The sequence below is a fragment of the Rattus norvegicus genome, chromosome Y (genome assembly GCF_021556685.1).
Source record: "Rattus norvegicus strain SHRSP/BbbUtx chromosome Y, alternate assembly SHRSP_T2T, whole genome shotgun sequence".
NCBI classification, from domain to species: Eukaryota; Metazoa; Chordata; class Mammalia; order Rodentia; family Muridae; genus Rattus; species Rattus norvegicus.
The window spans coordinates 6,713,125-6,728,815 of record NC_141555.1 but is presented as its reverse complement, the minus strand read 5'-3'; the positions used below and the strand labels follow the sequence as shown (position 1 = coordinate 6,728,815).

At 38.4% G+C, this 15,691-nt stretch overlaps 1 long non-coding RNA gene across 1 annotated transcript; it reads left to right on the top strand.

Moving 5' to 3' along the window:
• The first annotated feature begins 655 nt into the window (after nt 1–655).
• Nucleotides 656–15,203, top strand: LOC147997951 (uncharacterized). The gene is made up of 3 exons (XR_015647408.1): nt 656–794; nt 14,302–14,447; nt 14,814–15,203. It is a non-coding gene; the product is annotated as an uncharacterized LOC147997951 (long non-coding RNA).
• The last annotated feature ends 488 nt before the right edge of the window (nt 15,204–15,691 follow it).

Genomic DNA, 15,691 nt, shown 5'->3' with positions numbered 1-15,691 from the left:
GCCTGGTAATTTTTACCTAAAATAAGTACTTGGGACTTTATCTTTTCAAGTAGGTACACAATATTTAGACTGTTATATTCACTCTATAGCTGGGCCACATTTGTTGCCAAAATTATTGCAGAAAATGGAATTGGAAAACAGAATTTTTGAGTACTCATTAAGCAAGATTTATAATGTCATGTATCGAGAAATTTACAATAAGAAAGTGAAATACAATATTCATTCAATTTAAGGTCTGTAGGGAAAATAATCTCCTTTGGTAAACACAGAAAACCTACAAAATTGAACTGTGTTTCATGAAATGTACCTGAGAGTAAAATTATTATCCAGAAGAATCTCCTCCAATCCATGTTACAAGATCTTTTCTACCCATTCCAAGCCCTTGACTACATTTTTCAATTCAGAGCATGTAACCACTAATGAAGCAATGAGGTCTCTAGCTTTAGAGAGATGGAATATGTAAAGGTTTCCACTGTGTTACTGGAGACATACCAGGAAAGTGCAACCTCGAATCTTGTCTATGTAAGGAATGCTGTTTTCTGGTAGGCTATGTCAGGTCTCAGTAACATCATCATTAAGCCCTCTCTGAAAAATCTCATGTAACCCGGAGATTACTAGCTTCTTCTGTGATGTCACAAGTGTTGTCATGACTGCACCTGCCTCTCAGATATTCCTTCAGTACTTCTAGGGTATACTAATTGGGATCTAATTAAGAGTAAACAGCCATTTCGGAAGGAGAACATAGAGGATGAAGAGATCAGAGATGGGGATAAAGAAGCTGTCCTTCTGTCTTGGTATTAAAATGGAAGAAATATGTGGTCCTTGGGAAAGCTCAGTGAGTCCATGGTAGGGTTGAGTGGTATCACTGAACAGATAGCACTGATCTGAGCCTTCCACATATGGGAATCAGTAGCTGGGACCCTCTCAGAAGCATCTGGACTTCCCCATTCTTATGCTTCCTGGATGTCAGAGAGTTTATATCATTCATTTCTTCATTTCAAAAGCCAAGTGATGAGAAGGGAGCAGTTGTTTTCCTGAGACCGCATGGCCTTTATTCTTTTTGAGAAGAAGAAAATGGACCTAAAGAAGATGGGTTGGACAAGTATTGTATCCCTAGCTCTGAGTAAACCTCTCCATGCTTTGGATATCTATAGTGCAGTTTGTGTCTGACACTGATATCTGGTAGAGAGAAGTGCATTTATCTTAGACAGCACCATCTCAGTTTCTCAATTATTATTTCTTTGACTACCATCCCCGTATAGTGACTCATGAGATTTCTTAGTCAAAAGCTGTGCTTAGCTAGTATTTTTCTTTTCTTTTATTTCTTTTATTTTTATTTTTTACAAATTTTATTTCTTTTAAAATTTATATTTCTATATTTACATTTAAAATATTGTTTACTTTAAGAATTTCCTCCCATAAGATCCCTTACAGGTCCCTCTCCACTTCTTCTATAAACACCCCCTCCTTACTGTCCCATTCACATTTCCTTCAAATGCGAGTCAAACCAAGAGGGGACCAAGGGCTTCTCCTTCCATTGGTGTCCAACAAGGCCATCCTCTACTACATATGCATTTGGAGCCATAGGTCTTTCCATTTTCTGTCTTTGAATATTGGTCTCATTCCAGAAAGCTCTGGTTCATTGGCATTGGTGTTCTTATGGGTTGAAATCCTCTTCAGCTCTTATTATCCTTTCTCAGAATCTACCAACATGAAATCCATTTCCAATTTACTGGTTTGCCACTAGCATTCATTTTGCATTTGCCATTCTCTAGCTGTATCTCTCAGGAAATATCTATATCTGTTTCCTGGCAGAATGCACTTCTTAACTTCATCACTCGTATCCAATTTCTGTGGTTGAATATATATATATATATATATATATATATATATATATATATATATATATATATATGTATATATATATATATGTGTGTGTGTGTGTGTGTGTGTGTGTGTGTGTGTGTGTATACACTTTGGTGCTTCCTACACCTATGAAGTTAGGTGGAATATTTACATGGATTCTGCACAACTAGGTCAAGAATGTAGAATTTACAAACGACAATATGAAATAGATTCCCTCCTGTACTTATGAAGGTATTGAAGTTGAAGTTACACTGTTCCTCAAGCCTTTTTTCGCCCTGCCCATCCTCCTGTTTCTTATATTTGGCGTCAAGAAAGAATCATGGTAAAACATCTAAAACCTCAAGTCTGGCCATGGGAACACAGGAAGGTAGATACTGTAGTACGGATATCAAATGTAACTATATAACTGAATGTAAACTCCATGTGGTCCTTTGCTTTATTGATGTCTGGTAATGTTTGGATAACATAAGGATTTAGGAGTTTATATTTGAAGTAGGTACACAATATTTACACTGTTATACTCAGTCTGTAGATGGGCCCACTTTGTTTCCAAAAACATTGTAGAAAATGGAATTGGAAAAGAGAATTTTTGAGTACATATTCAGGAATATTTATAAAGTCCCCTATCAAGGAATGTACAATAAGAAAGTGAAATACAATATTCATTCAATGAAAGGTCTGTAGATAAAATACGGGCTTTTAAGAAAACCTAGAAAATTGAACTGTATGTCACAGGAATGGATCTGGGAATAAAAATATTATCCAGAAGAATCTTCCCAACACCAAATTCGTGAATCATTTCTACCCATGACAAGCCCCTGACTAATTTTGTCCATTCAGAAGTCGCTAGCTTTAGAGAGATGTAGAACGGAAAGGTTTCCTCTGTGTCACAGGAGTAATACCTGGAAATGGCACCCTCAAAACTGGTTAATGTAAGGAAAGTTGTTTAGATGTAGGCCATGGCAGTTCTCAGGGAAATCATCATTAGGCCTTCCTCAAAAAACTCTTGTATACTGAAGAGCCCTAGCTTCTTCTGTGATGTCACAAGTGTTGTCGTGTCTGCAAAGGCCTCCCAGATATTCCTTCAGTACCTGTAGGGTTTACTAATTGACCTTAAATTCAGAGTAAAGAGTCATTTGGGAAGGAGAACAAAGTGGATGAAGAGATCAGAGATGGGGAGAACAAAGCTGACAAACAAAGGAACAAAGGAAGAAATATGTCATCCCGGGGAAATCTCACTGATCCCTTGTTAGGAGTGGAGTAGGTATGTTGAAGAGATAGAATTGATCTGAACCTTCCACACATGGGATCAGTAGGTGGGAGCCTCTCAGAAGCATCTGGACCTCCCTGCTTCTAATGGTTCCTGGAAGTCAGAGAGTTTATATCATTAATATCTTTATCCCAAAGGCCAGGTGTTGGGAAGGACACCGTTCTTTTCCTTAGAACTCAAGGTTTTTATTTTTTTGCCCAGAAGAAAATGGTCCTAAGGAAGAAGTTAAAGACAAGTATTGTGTCCTCAGCTCAGAGTAAACTCCTCAACTATTTGGCTACCTATAGTGCAGTAGGTGTCTGATACTGGTATTTGGGGGAGAGAAGTGCTCCAAATTGGGACTTCATCATCTCAATTTTTCCACCAGTATTATTCTGACTATAATTCCGTGACAGGGAGCCTTTGGATTACTGAGTAAATAGGTCTGATTAGCTGCTAATTTTCTTTTGTTTTGTTTCTTTCCTTTTTTAGCAAATTTTATAGCTTTTTTATTGGATATTTCTATATTTACATTTCACATGTTATTTCCTTTCCCATTTTCCTGTCCATAAGATTCCTAACTGGTCCGCTTACCCTTCTTCTATAACCCCTTTACTCTGCCTTGACATTCCCTTGAACTAGCAGTAAATACTTGGGAGAACCAAGGGCTTATCCTAACATTGTTGCCCAATATCACCCTACTCTGCCACCTATGCAGTTGGAGCCATAGGTCTGTCCATGAACAATCTTTTAATATTGGTTTATTACCAGAAAGGTCTGGATAGTTGAACTTGTTGTTCTTATGGGGTTGAAAGCTCATTCAGCTCTAGTAATCCTTTCTAAATATCTACAATGAAGGGGTCTGTTTTCAGTTCTCTGGTTAGCCAATAGCAATCACTTCTGTATTTGACATGCTTTAGCTGTGTCTCTAATGAAATATCTTTAACAGTTTATTGGCAGAATGCACATCTTAGCTTCATCAATCTTATCTAGTTTTGGTGCCTGATATATATATATATATATATAACACACACACACACATACACTTTCAGTGGCTCCTACAAATATGAATTTTGGTGGAATATTTACATGGATTCTGGGTAACTAGGTCAAGAATATAGGATCCACAAATGACAATGCCAAATAGATTCCCTCCTGTTCTTATGAACCTGTTGAAGTTGAGGTTTCACTGGACCTCAAGCCATTCCTCTCACTGCACATCCCCCTGTAACTGATGTTTAGACTGAAGAAAGAATCATGGTAAAATATCCAAAACTCTCATGTCTTGCCCTGGGAACACAGGAAGGTATATATTAGAGAACTGTTATCTAATAGAACTACAGAACTGCATTCTATAGTCCATGTTGTCCTTTGCTAAACTGATGTCTGGTAATTTTTGGATAAAATAAGGATTTGGGATTTGATCTTTTGAAGTATGTACACAATATTTACACTGTTTATTCACTCTATAGCTGGGCCAAGTTTGTTGCTGAATTCATTGCAAAAAAAATGGAATTGGAAAAATGAAATTTTTGAGTACACATGCAGGAATACATATAATGTATCCCGTCAATGAGTGTATAATCAGAAAATGTAAAACAATATTCACTCAATTAAAGGTCTGTAGGGAAAATACTGGCATAGGAAAACTGAGGAAACCTAGGGAATTGAACTGAATGTCAAAGTATTGGACCTGGGAATACAATAAATCGCCAGAAGAATCTCCTTCACTCCTTGTTCTTATATCTTTTCTACCCTTGCCAAGCCCCTGACGAACTTTATCCATTCAGAACATGTAATCACTAATGAAGCAGAGAGAAATCCCTAGCTTATAGAGATGTAGCATATAAAGGTTTCCACTGTGTCACAGGAGACTCTCCAGGAACGGGCACCTCCAAATCTGGTCAATGTAAGGAAATCTGTTCAGCAGGTAGGCCATGGCAGTATCCTCGAGAGTCCTAGCTTCTTCTGTGCTGTCACAAGTGTTACTGTGAATGCAACTGCCTCTCAGATATTTCTCCAGTACCTCTACGGTTTACTAATTGGCCTCTAATTCAGAGTAAATATCCATTTGAGAGGGAGAACAAAGACCATGAAGAGATCAGTGATGGGCAAAGGATGCTGGCCTTCTGTCTTGTATAAAGAAAGGAAGAAAGATGTGGTGTATGGGAAAGCTCAGTGAGACATGGGTAGGCATTGAGTGGGATCATTGAAGAGATAGCCTTGGTCTGAGCCTTCCACATATGGGATTCAGGAGCAGGGAGCTTCCCAGAAGCATCTCGACTTCCCTGCTTGTTATTTTTCTTCGAAGTCAGATAGTTTATATCATTAATTTCCATATCCAAAAAGCCAAGTGTTGGAAAGGAAAAAGTTGTTTTCCTCAGAGCTCATGGCCTTTATCCTTTTGGGCCAGGAGGAAAAGTTCCTTAGGAAGAAGGGAAAAACAAGTATTGTGTCCTGAGCTCAGAGTAAACTCCTCCATGGTTTGGATTCTTATCCTGCAGTTTGTGTCTGACACTGATATCTGGGAGAGAGAAGTGCTTCTACCTGAGACTTCATCATCTCAGTCTTTCAACTAGTATTACTCTACCATTCCCTGACAATGACCTTTTAGATTTCTGAGTCAATAGTTGTGATTAGCTGACAGATTTCTCTTCTTTTATTTATTTCATTTTTTTATTTTTTAGCAAATTACATTGCTCTTTTAATTGGATATTTCTATATTTACATTTAAAATATTATTTCTTTTCCCTATTTGTTGCCCATATGATCCTTACCGGTCCCCCTCTCCTTCTTCAATAGCCCCCCTTTACTGCATCTTTACATTCCCTTTAACTGGGATCAAACCTAGGGAGGACCAAGGGCTTCTCCTTCCATTGGTGCCCAACAAGGCCATCTTTTGCTACATATGTATTTGGAGCCATAGGTCTGTCCACGAACAGTCTATCATTATTGTTTTAGTACCAGAATGCTCTGGTTCATAGGCATTGTTGTTCTTATGGGGTTGATTGCATCATCAGCTCTTGTAAGCCTTTCTCAAAATCTACCAACAAAATGTTCATTTTCAGTTCACTGGTTTGCCACTAGTATTCACTTTTCTATTTGACATGCTCTAGCTGTGTCTGCCAGGAAAATCTATATCAGGTTCCTGGCAGCATGCACTACTTCTTAGCTTCATCAATCTTATCTTGTTTTGTGGTGCATATATATTCTCTTGTACAGCTCTGACTTTCATTCCCTGACAATGACCCTTTAGATTTCTGAGTCAATAGATATGATTAGCTGGCAGTTTTCTATTCAGGTATATCATCATAGGCAAGCTATGGAAGAGGCTTTGATGAGGGACAAGCTCAGCTACACATCTCCTCCCAGCCCATGTAAGGATATTTTTGTCCATCAGTCAAATAAGGCCAACATTCTTTTCTGCCTACTATCCTGAAGCTTTTGCTGAAAAATCAAGAAAGTTTCAACCCTGTGTGCTAACCTGGACAGTCAATGATGGGTAAGAGAGTGATATATTCATGAATAAAGGGCCAAAGACATGGTGCTGGGGTGTGCCATTAGTTGCTGCCTTATCCCATGATGGACCATGGCTAAAAGATTCTATTGGCCATGTGACAAATATCACTCCAACCTAAGACAGACAAAGTTCTCACGGGGTTCGGTCCAGGACAAGCATGGCAATTTGACACATATTCATTTGACTATAAGGAAGGGGGAGATTTCGGGAGTGATGCCATTGAAGACCTATGTTGTTGATATTATTATTAAGATTTGAATTAAGTATGAGTGGGTTCATGGAAAATCCCCAGCCAGGTGCAGGAGCCTATTACAAATCTGGTGGTCAAGAAAAACAATAATATGATAAAGTTGTCCTGATGACTAATAATATGACAAATCTGTGAACTTTCTGACATCCTGTCAATATCGGCCGATTTTCTGACCACACGAATATTGTGTCCTTGGCCTCCATAAATGTTTCTTACTTCCCCCTCCCTGTGTTACCCCTGTTATGCTATAAATTCAGCCATGGAGAAAAAATAAAATTGACGCATGGTTCAGACTCTTGTCTTGGGGTCCTTCTTCGCAGGTACCCTCAGATCCTTCACTTACACAGCTCATGCAATCCTTTCTCAAAATCTACCAACAAGAGGTGCATTTAAAGGTCACTGTTTTGCCACTATCACTCATTTCTGTATTTGACATGCTCTAACTGTTCTCTTAGGGAAGATCTATATAAAGTTCCAGGCAGGATGCACTACTTAGCTTCATCAATCATACCTGGTTTATATATATATATATATATATATATATATATATATATATATATATGTATGTATGTATGTATGTATGTATGTATGTATGTATATTTGTTGGCTTCTACAGCTTTGATTTTAGGTGTAATTATAACATGGATCCTGAGCAACTAGGTGAGGAATGTAGAATCCACAAATGACTGTCCCAAATAAACTTACTCCTTTTCTGATGAAACTATTGATCTTGAGGTTTCCCTGGACCTCAAGGCATTCCTCTACCTGACCTACTCCTATATCTTATGTTTGGCCAGAAGAAAGAATTATGGTAAAACATATAAAACCCTCAAGTCTGGCCATGGGAACACATGAAGGTACATATTAGAGAACTGATATCTAGTGGGAATACAGAACCGCACTCTGTAATCCATGTTGTTCTTTTCTTAACTGATGTCTGGTAATTGTTGGATAAAATAAGGTTTTGGGAGTTTATCATTTGTAGGAGGTACCCAATATTTACACTGTTATATTAACTCTATACCTGAGCCCCCTTTGTTGTAACAATCATTGCAAAAACGTGAATTGGAAAACAAAATTTTTGAATACACATTCAGAAATATATATATATAAAGTCCCATATAAAGGAAAGTACAATAAGAAAATGTAAAAAAAAAATTCACCCAATTAAAGGTCTGTAGTGGAAACACTAGCTTTTGGGAAACAGAGAAAACCTAAGAAATTGAATCATATGTCACAGGGAATGGTCCACTGAATAAAATTATTATCCAGAAGAATCTCCTCCACTCCACATTCCTAGAAGATATCTACCCATGCCAAGCCCCTGACTGACATTCTCCATTCAGAGCATGAAACCAGTAATGAAGGAAAAAGAAGTTTCTAGCTTTAGAGAGATGGAGTACATAATGGTTTCCCATGTGTTACAAGAGACATATATGGAAAAGGCACTCTCTAAACTGGTCACTGTAAGGAAAGCTGTTAGGCCATGTCAGCTCTCAGAGACATCATAATTAGGCCCTTCCTGAAAAATCTCTAGTAACCTGAAGAGCCCTATCTTCTATGAGATCACAAGTGCTGATGTGACTGCAACTGCCTCTCAGATATTCCTTCAGCACCTCTAGGGTTTACTAATTGGCCTCTAATTCATAGTAAACAGCCATTTGGGAGGGAGTACAAAGAGGATGAAGATATCAGAGATGGGGAGAAGGAAGCTGCCCTTCTGCCTTGGTATAAAAAAAGGAAGAAATATGTGGTCCTTGCTAATACTCAGTGAATCCTGGGTAGGGGATTAGTGGTTCCACTGAAGAGATAGCCTTGATCTGAGCCTTCCACATACGGGAATTGGGAGCTGTCATATTCTTAGAAGCATCTGGACTTTGCTCGTTGTAATGGTTCCTAAAATTCAGAGAGTTTAAATCATTAATTTCTTTATTCCAAAAACAAGGGGTTGGGATGGACACAGTTGTTTTCCGGAAAGCTCATGGCTTTTATTATTTTTGCCCTGAAGAAGAAGGTGCTAAGGAAGAAGGCAAAGACAAGTAGTGTGTCTGCAGTTCAGTGTAAACTCCTCCATGGTTTGGATTCCTATAGTACAGTTTTTTTCTGACACTGACATCTGGGAGAGAGAAGTGCTTTTAGTTGAGACTTCATCATCTCAGTCTTTCCACTAGTCCTACTATGATTACCATTCCCTGAAAGTGAGCCTTTAGATTTCTGAGTCAATATGTGTAATTAGCTGGCAGATTTCTTTTCTTTATTTTTTTCATTTTTTTAAAATTTTTAGCAAATTTTATTGCTTTTTAATTTGATATATCTATATTTGCATTTCAAATTTTATTTTCATTCCCAGTTTCCTGTCCATAAAAGACCTAAGTGGTCCCCCTACCCTTCTTTTATAACCTCCCTTAGTGCACCTTGATATTCCCTTGAACTGAGAGTTAAACATAGTTTGGACCAGGAACTTCTCCTTCCATTGGTTCCCAACAAGGCCATCCTCTGCTACATATGCATTTGGAGCCATAGGTCTCTCCATGTACAGTCTTTGAATATTGGTCTAGTACCAGAATGGTCTGGTTCATTGGGATTGTTGTTCTTATAGGGTTGAAAGCCCCTTCACCTCTTGTACTCCTTTCTCAACATCTACCAACAAGAGGTCAGTTTTCAGTTCACTGCTCTGCCACAAGCATTCACTTTTGTATTTGACAGATTCTAGCTGTGTCTCTTGTGAAAGATCTATATTTGGTTCCTGGCAGCATGCACTTCTTAGCAACTTCAATTTTATCTGATTTTTGTGGCATATATATATATATATATATATATATATATATATATATATATTATATATATAATTTTCCATGTGGACGTAATGCTCGGGAATGGGATTCCTTCAGTTTCTGCTCTAAATTCATAGATATTTTTATTCGCCCTTTTAAAAAGGAGTGAAGCATGCACATTTTGGGTGTCCTTTTTGGGCTTCCAGTGGTCTGTAGTCTGCAACTTCTGTAATTTGAGCTTTTGTGGCAATATCTATTTTCGGTGCTGTGGTTGTGTTACCTCAGTTAGCATTATATTTTCTAGTTCAATCCATTTGTCTATGAATTTCTTGAAATCATTGCTTTTGATAGCCGAATAGTACAACATTGTGTAGATGTACTACATTTTCTGTATCCATTCCTCTGATGAGTGCCATCAGGCTTTTTCTAGCTCCTGGTATCATGAATAAAGCTGCTATGAACATGGTTTAGCATGTGTCTTATTTGCATGTTGGAGCATCCTTGGTTATATGTCCAGGATAGGTATATCTGGGACCTCAGGTAGTGCAATTTCCAATTTTCTGAGGAATCTCCAGACTCATTTCCAAAATGGTTGAACCAGTTTGTAATCCCACCAACGAAGGATGTACTTAGTCTATTTAGTCTTGAAATCTACTCTACTACATTTCTTAGTCTTGAATTCTACTCTTCCTTGAAATCTTTATCAACATCTGGTGTCTCCTGAGTTTTTTATTTCAGACATTCTTACATGTGTGGAGTGGAACTTCAGGGTTGTTTTCATTTACACTTCCTTGATGACTAAGTATTTTGAACATTTCTGTAGATGCTTCTCAGATATTTGATTTTCCTCAGTTGAGAAATCTTTGTTTAGGTCTGGAACATAATTTTAATAGGGTTATTTGTCTCTATGGAGTCTAACTTCTTGAGTTCTTTGAATATATTGGTAATAGCCCACTATCACATGGAGAATTGGTATAGACCTTTTCAAAATCTGTTCCTTGCTGTTTTGTCCTAACAGTGTCCTTTGGCAGGCAGTTTTCTAATACAGTGAAGAACTGTCAGTTTGTAAACTAGAACAGAAACTGGCTCCTCCCTGAATTCCCCACGATTTCTGAACAGTAATTGGGGAAACTAAACAACCATGTTATACCCCTACAAGACATGCCTATCTATAGTCGTGGATCCAGAGAGACCTATCAGCGATTCTGGGCATCTGTCAAAGAAATGTAGGCTGGTGGAGTTTGCAGTTTTCATCCTGGCTTCTGTAATTACAGGCTATGGTGTTGTGAAGCCAAGATACACCATGTGCAGCTGTGAATAAGCCTGAGAAGGCTGACTCCTTGGATTTTTGAAGCATTGCTAAGGGATCTAGAGGAAATCAGCACCCCTGCTCAGCAGAGCTCTAGGAATCCTGGCACTCTTACTTCAGTTCTATATGAAGCTAGGTCAAAAGATCACCTGTCAGGAACATTATTGAATATCCTTCAATGTGAGAGCATTGGAGTATAATGAAATAATATGCAGGAGAGGTGTGAGAAACACCTGAACTCTTCCATTAGAGATCAGAGAGATGAGCTGTGTTCACATTCAACTGACTGTGTATGTTCCTGGTCTTTGGCTTTGATCATACAGATCTATTGTCTCATGCTTCATTGTTCATGTGGCCAAGTTGTGGGGGAAGCATGACTCACAATTCTTTCCCATCTTCCCATCCTCCATTCTAGGGTAGTAGATTTTAGTGAAAACCTTAACATTTTATATTGTAGACCAACTGACATAACTTTTCTTCAATAAGCTCTTCTCTATTTCCCATACACCGTGTGTGTGTGTGTGTGTGTGTGTGTGTGTGTGTGTGTGTGTGTTTCTGCTTGTGTGTTTAAATGGTTAGTTTGTGTGCAACTTTACAGAAACCTTGTCACTGAAAGGAGTCTATGTAAGAAATCTATAAACTGTGGATGGGGCAGCATCCAAATATTCTCCCACAACATGACCTTCTAGAAAGAGTAGCATAATCTGCAATAATATAGTACACTTGAAAGTATACCTTAGAGGAAATGCCATGGCATGGCTACATTATCACTATTAACTGTGACATTTTCTCTTGGTTTCTGTTGCCAGACATGAAGGGTCTGAAGCAAAGTTGCATCCTGTTGATCTGTGAATAAGCTGAAGGGGGCTATCAATTTCGTCACATGAAGCATATGAAATGTGTGACAAGACAGCATCAGACCATTTTGACACTGCCCTGCCATTGGAAACATGGGATTGTTGACAATCACAGAGTGGGGTCTCATTTCTGAACTTTGACACCCAGCTAGGCAAAGTGTAACCTGTCAGTTAGCTTCCTGAGTACCATCCACAAGCCAAGGGTAGACACAGATGAAGCACCATTGAAGATAGCTGTTATTCCTTTTGAGCTACATTTAAGGGTATGTGGAAGACCATTCAGCCTCTTGTGACATGGGAGATCAGAGTAATGAGAGGCAGATGGAGGGGACTAATGTGTGTTTTTTTTTTCTCTTGACCACCATAACTACATTTTCCAGGAGAAGGATTTGCTCATGGAAGTCTAGTGTCTCTTATTGTTATAGACCCATCTGTATGAAGTCTCAATATCACAACTGGCTCAAGGCTTCTATCTTAGTTACTGGGACTTACAGTCATTTATACCATGGCTTGTAGATTCACAAATTATTTTCTGGCTTCATATACACAAGGTATTGAATTCTATCACTCTCTCTCTCTTTTTATGTGTCTTTCTCTGTCTCTCAGTCTCATCTCTCTTTCTCTGTCTTTCTGCCTCTCTGTCCTATTTTTTAGCTTTCCTACAGCAGTCTTTACTAATGATAATATATTTCATGTCAGTTTATGCACTTGCTTCTCTCATAAGCCCCCGTGTGATCTGAACTTGCTCTCTACTGTAGAACCACAATTAAAAATAGAATTGAAGTCCAAATCTACTAGACTAGAACTTTAACAACTGGGAAGAAGTAGAATATTCAAAAACTCCCAACAAGGCAAGGGGCCAAGGGTCATATATGGAAGGAAAATATTCAGAGATCAAAGAAATGCATGCCAGGCTGACCATGGACTGGCTTCTCTTTACAGGGACAGCCATCATCAGGAGAAAGTTAACATGGAGCTTTAATAAACATTCATGATGTAATAATACCTAGTCTCTTCTGTTACGTTACCCTTCCTTGTTTGTATTTTCCTAATGTATTTTGTACATAAATGTAGTAGTGACTGCCTTTCAGGAGAATAGACGTTGTCACATGTGGCACCCAAATGAAGAATTTGACTTTTCTTCCCAGGCTGAAGCTCCTTACCAATGATCTACAACATCATTTTCCCTATGACTGCTGCTTTCTTGTGTGTGTGTGTGTGTGTGTGTGTGTGTGTGTGTGTTTATCTGTCTTTCTGTCTGTCTTTCTGTCTTTGTCTCTGTCTGTCAGTTTATTCCAGATGATACCTCTATATACTTCAGATTCACTTCTTAATTGCTCATTCCAAGATTGACCCATCATGCTTTGTCTGAATGTTTGCTTTTGATGACTCAAATTAAACCTGTGTTAATCAATGCACCTGTAGCCAGAACTGTGTACCACTGATCATATCAAATCCAGCCTCATGGCTAAAACATGTAATGTTTGAGGCTCTGAGGGAAGTTTTTATCAGAATTTAAAAGTTTTCTGTATTTTTTACTCCCATATCCAAACTGTTGTAGTCTGTGGATCTTCCCCAAGTCTTTGCTTAAATTTATTTATGTATGTACCTGGCCTATTGGGAAGACATCATCCCAACCCTCCAATATTACTTAGCAGGAGGAATAGATGAAGAATTTGGAGAAATTGGTCATTTAGCTACAGAAGATGTCCCCTGAGATGGACTAAATGTGTCGAATCAACGCATCACTGACAACCATTCTGAACAATGTTCTCAGTTTATTTTCTTCTTTGTCATTTTGAGTGTGCTACCTATGGTAGGGAGGACCATTTGTGGGTTGTGTTTGAAAACTGAGTCTTCACTGTTTATGCATGAAGATGATATAATTATACAGTAGATCAGTGATATCTCTTTGTTAGAAAGGATAGTGATAGAAAGTCTTACCTTGTGTCTCAGGCAAAGATCCTGGAAAGAGCAACTTGGCTTGTTTATTTGGATAAGATCTAGTTAATGGGTAGTTATGTGCTGTTGAAGGGGACTCTCTTCTGGATACTCTAATGCATGCTGGAATTTCCATGGTATTCTCTGTGATGTCACTAGTGTTATGAAAACAGAAAGTGCCCTTGTGGCATTTAGTTAGTACTTATTTGTTTACCCACACAAATGTTTATCAGGATGATCAAGCTATTTACAGAGAAAACAGAGAGCATGGAGAGACAAAAGAGAGAGGAAGAAGAAATTAAGAATCTTTCTTGTTATAGAAGTGAAAACATCCGTGGGCTGGTTATGAGGAACTTCCTAGTGGAGGTGGTCTTGGCTCAGGCCTTCTATGAGTAGGAGTTATAACCTGAAGGCTCTGGATTCCTAAAGAAGAGACCCAGTTTCAGGAATATCTGATGAATTTTTGGCAGAGAGACAGGAATTGTCAATCATGCATTTTGTCTACTATGCATTCCTTAATTTCATTCTGAATTAGGAAGAAAACCAAGAAGAGCCACAGGGATAAAAGCTTTGACTCTCAGGGTAGAGTATTGAATTTTACCTTCAGAGGATTCCTGGACATGCCATTGGAATTTTATGACAAGAATGGACACAGGGCTATTCCCCTGGACATACATCAAGGTATCTTACTCTTTGTCTTGAACATACATGATTAAGGCTTGGTGGTCCTAAACACTACGGACTCCAGGACTTACCTGCATCACATCAAATATGAACTGAAAATGCCCTCCATTTCTTCATGTCTTGGCCAGATTTTGTTGTTAAGGGCCTGGGGGACTGCAGAAGGGAGGGAGGCATATGTCTAGCAATCATGGTTGGGAGAAAGAATATAGCTAATTGTTCTAGCTTGAAGAGAGCTTTCCTCCATTTTCAGTGCATCCAAGTGTCTGTAGATTTCCCCGTTCATCATGCTTCATTTGGGGGACTAGCATTTTCTCTCCTGTATCTGGGCCATTACTATGCATGTTCACTTGTGTTTATCTACAGGGTCTGCTGGGAAGGCACCACCCCAACCTTCCACCAATAGTGAGAAACTACAACAGATTAAGAAGGTGGAGACATTGACTAATGAGCTCTAGAAGATGACCTGTGAGTTGGGTAAACTCCCAGTAATGCTGTCCCATTGCACCAACAGCATTTGGACAAAAGATAGCCATTATGCCCACTACTTTGTTGACTGTCCTGACACCTCTGTTTTAACCTCAGTTTTCTCACACCCCAGGAAAATGCAACTGTAATGTCCTCATGTAAAAACTCATTTTCTTATGTGCCTCTCAGAGGCAGGGCATGAAGAAAGGATAGAAGTGTGATAAGAAGTTATTTAATTACTCAGAAAAACAGAGGCTGTGTTTTGAATAAAGTTTTGGGATATGGCAAGTAATGTGTGAGCTCTCATCATGGATTTTAATAGACAGAGAATGCATTTTCTTTCCTCAGAGGAATACAAAAATCTGGTCAGTTACAGAAGCAGAGTAATTTAAACATAGATAAATAAACTATTATTTATTTATTTATTTATTTATTTTAAAGATTTATTTTTTTTTGTTTTTGTATGAGTATTATGTAACTGTCAGACACAACAGAAGTGGGCATCAGATGCCATTATACATGGTTGTATGCCACGATGATTTTTCTGGGAATTAAACTCATGACCTATGGAAAAGCAGTCAGTGCTCTTAAATGCTGAATCATCTTACCAGGCTAAATTACTTTTGATCGTTTTGGTGATGGTATTGATGATGGTGATAGTATTGATGACGATGATGAAGTATGCACTCATTGATAATTGGATATCAGCCCAAATGCTCTAATTACCTATGATACAATGCACAGACCACATGAAACTCAGAAGGAGGGATAAAATG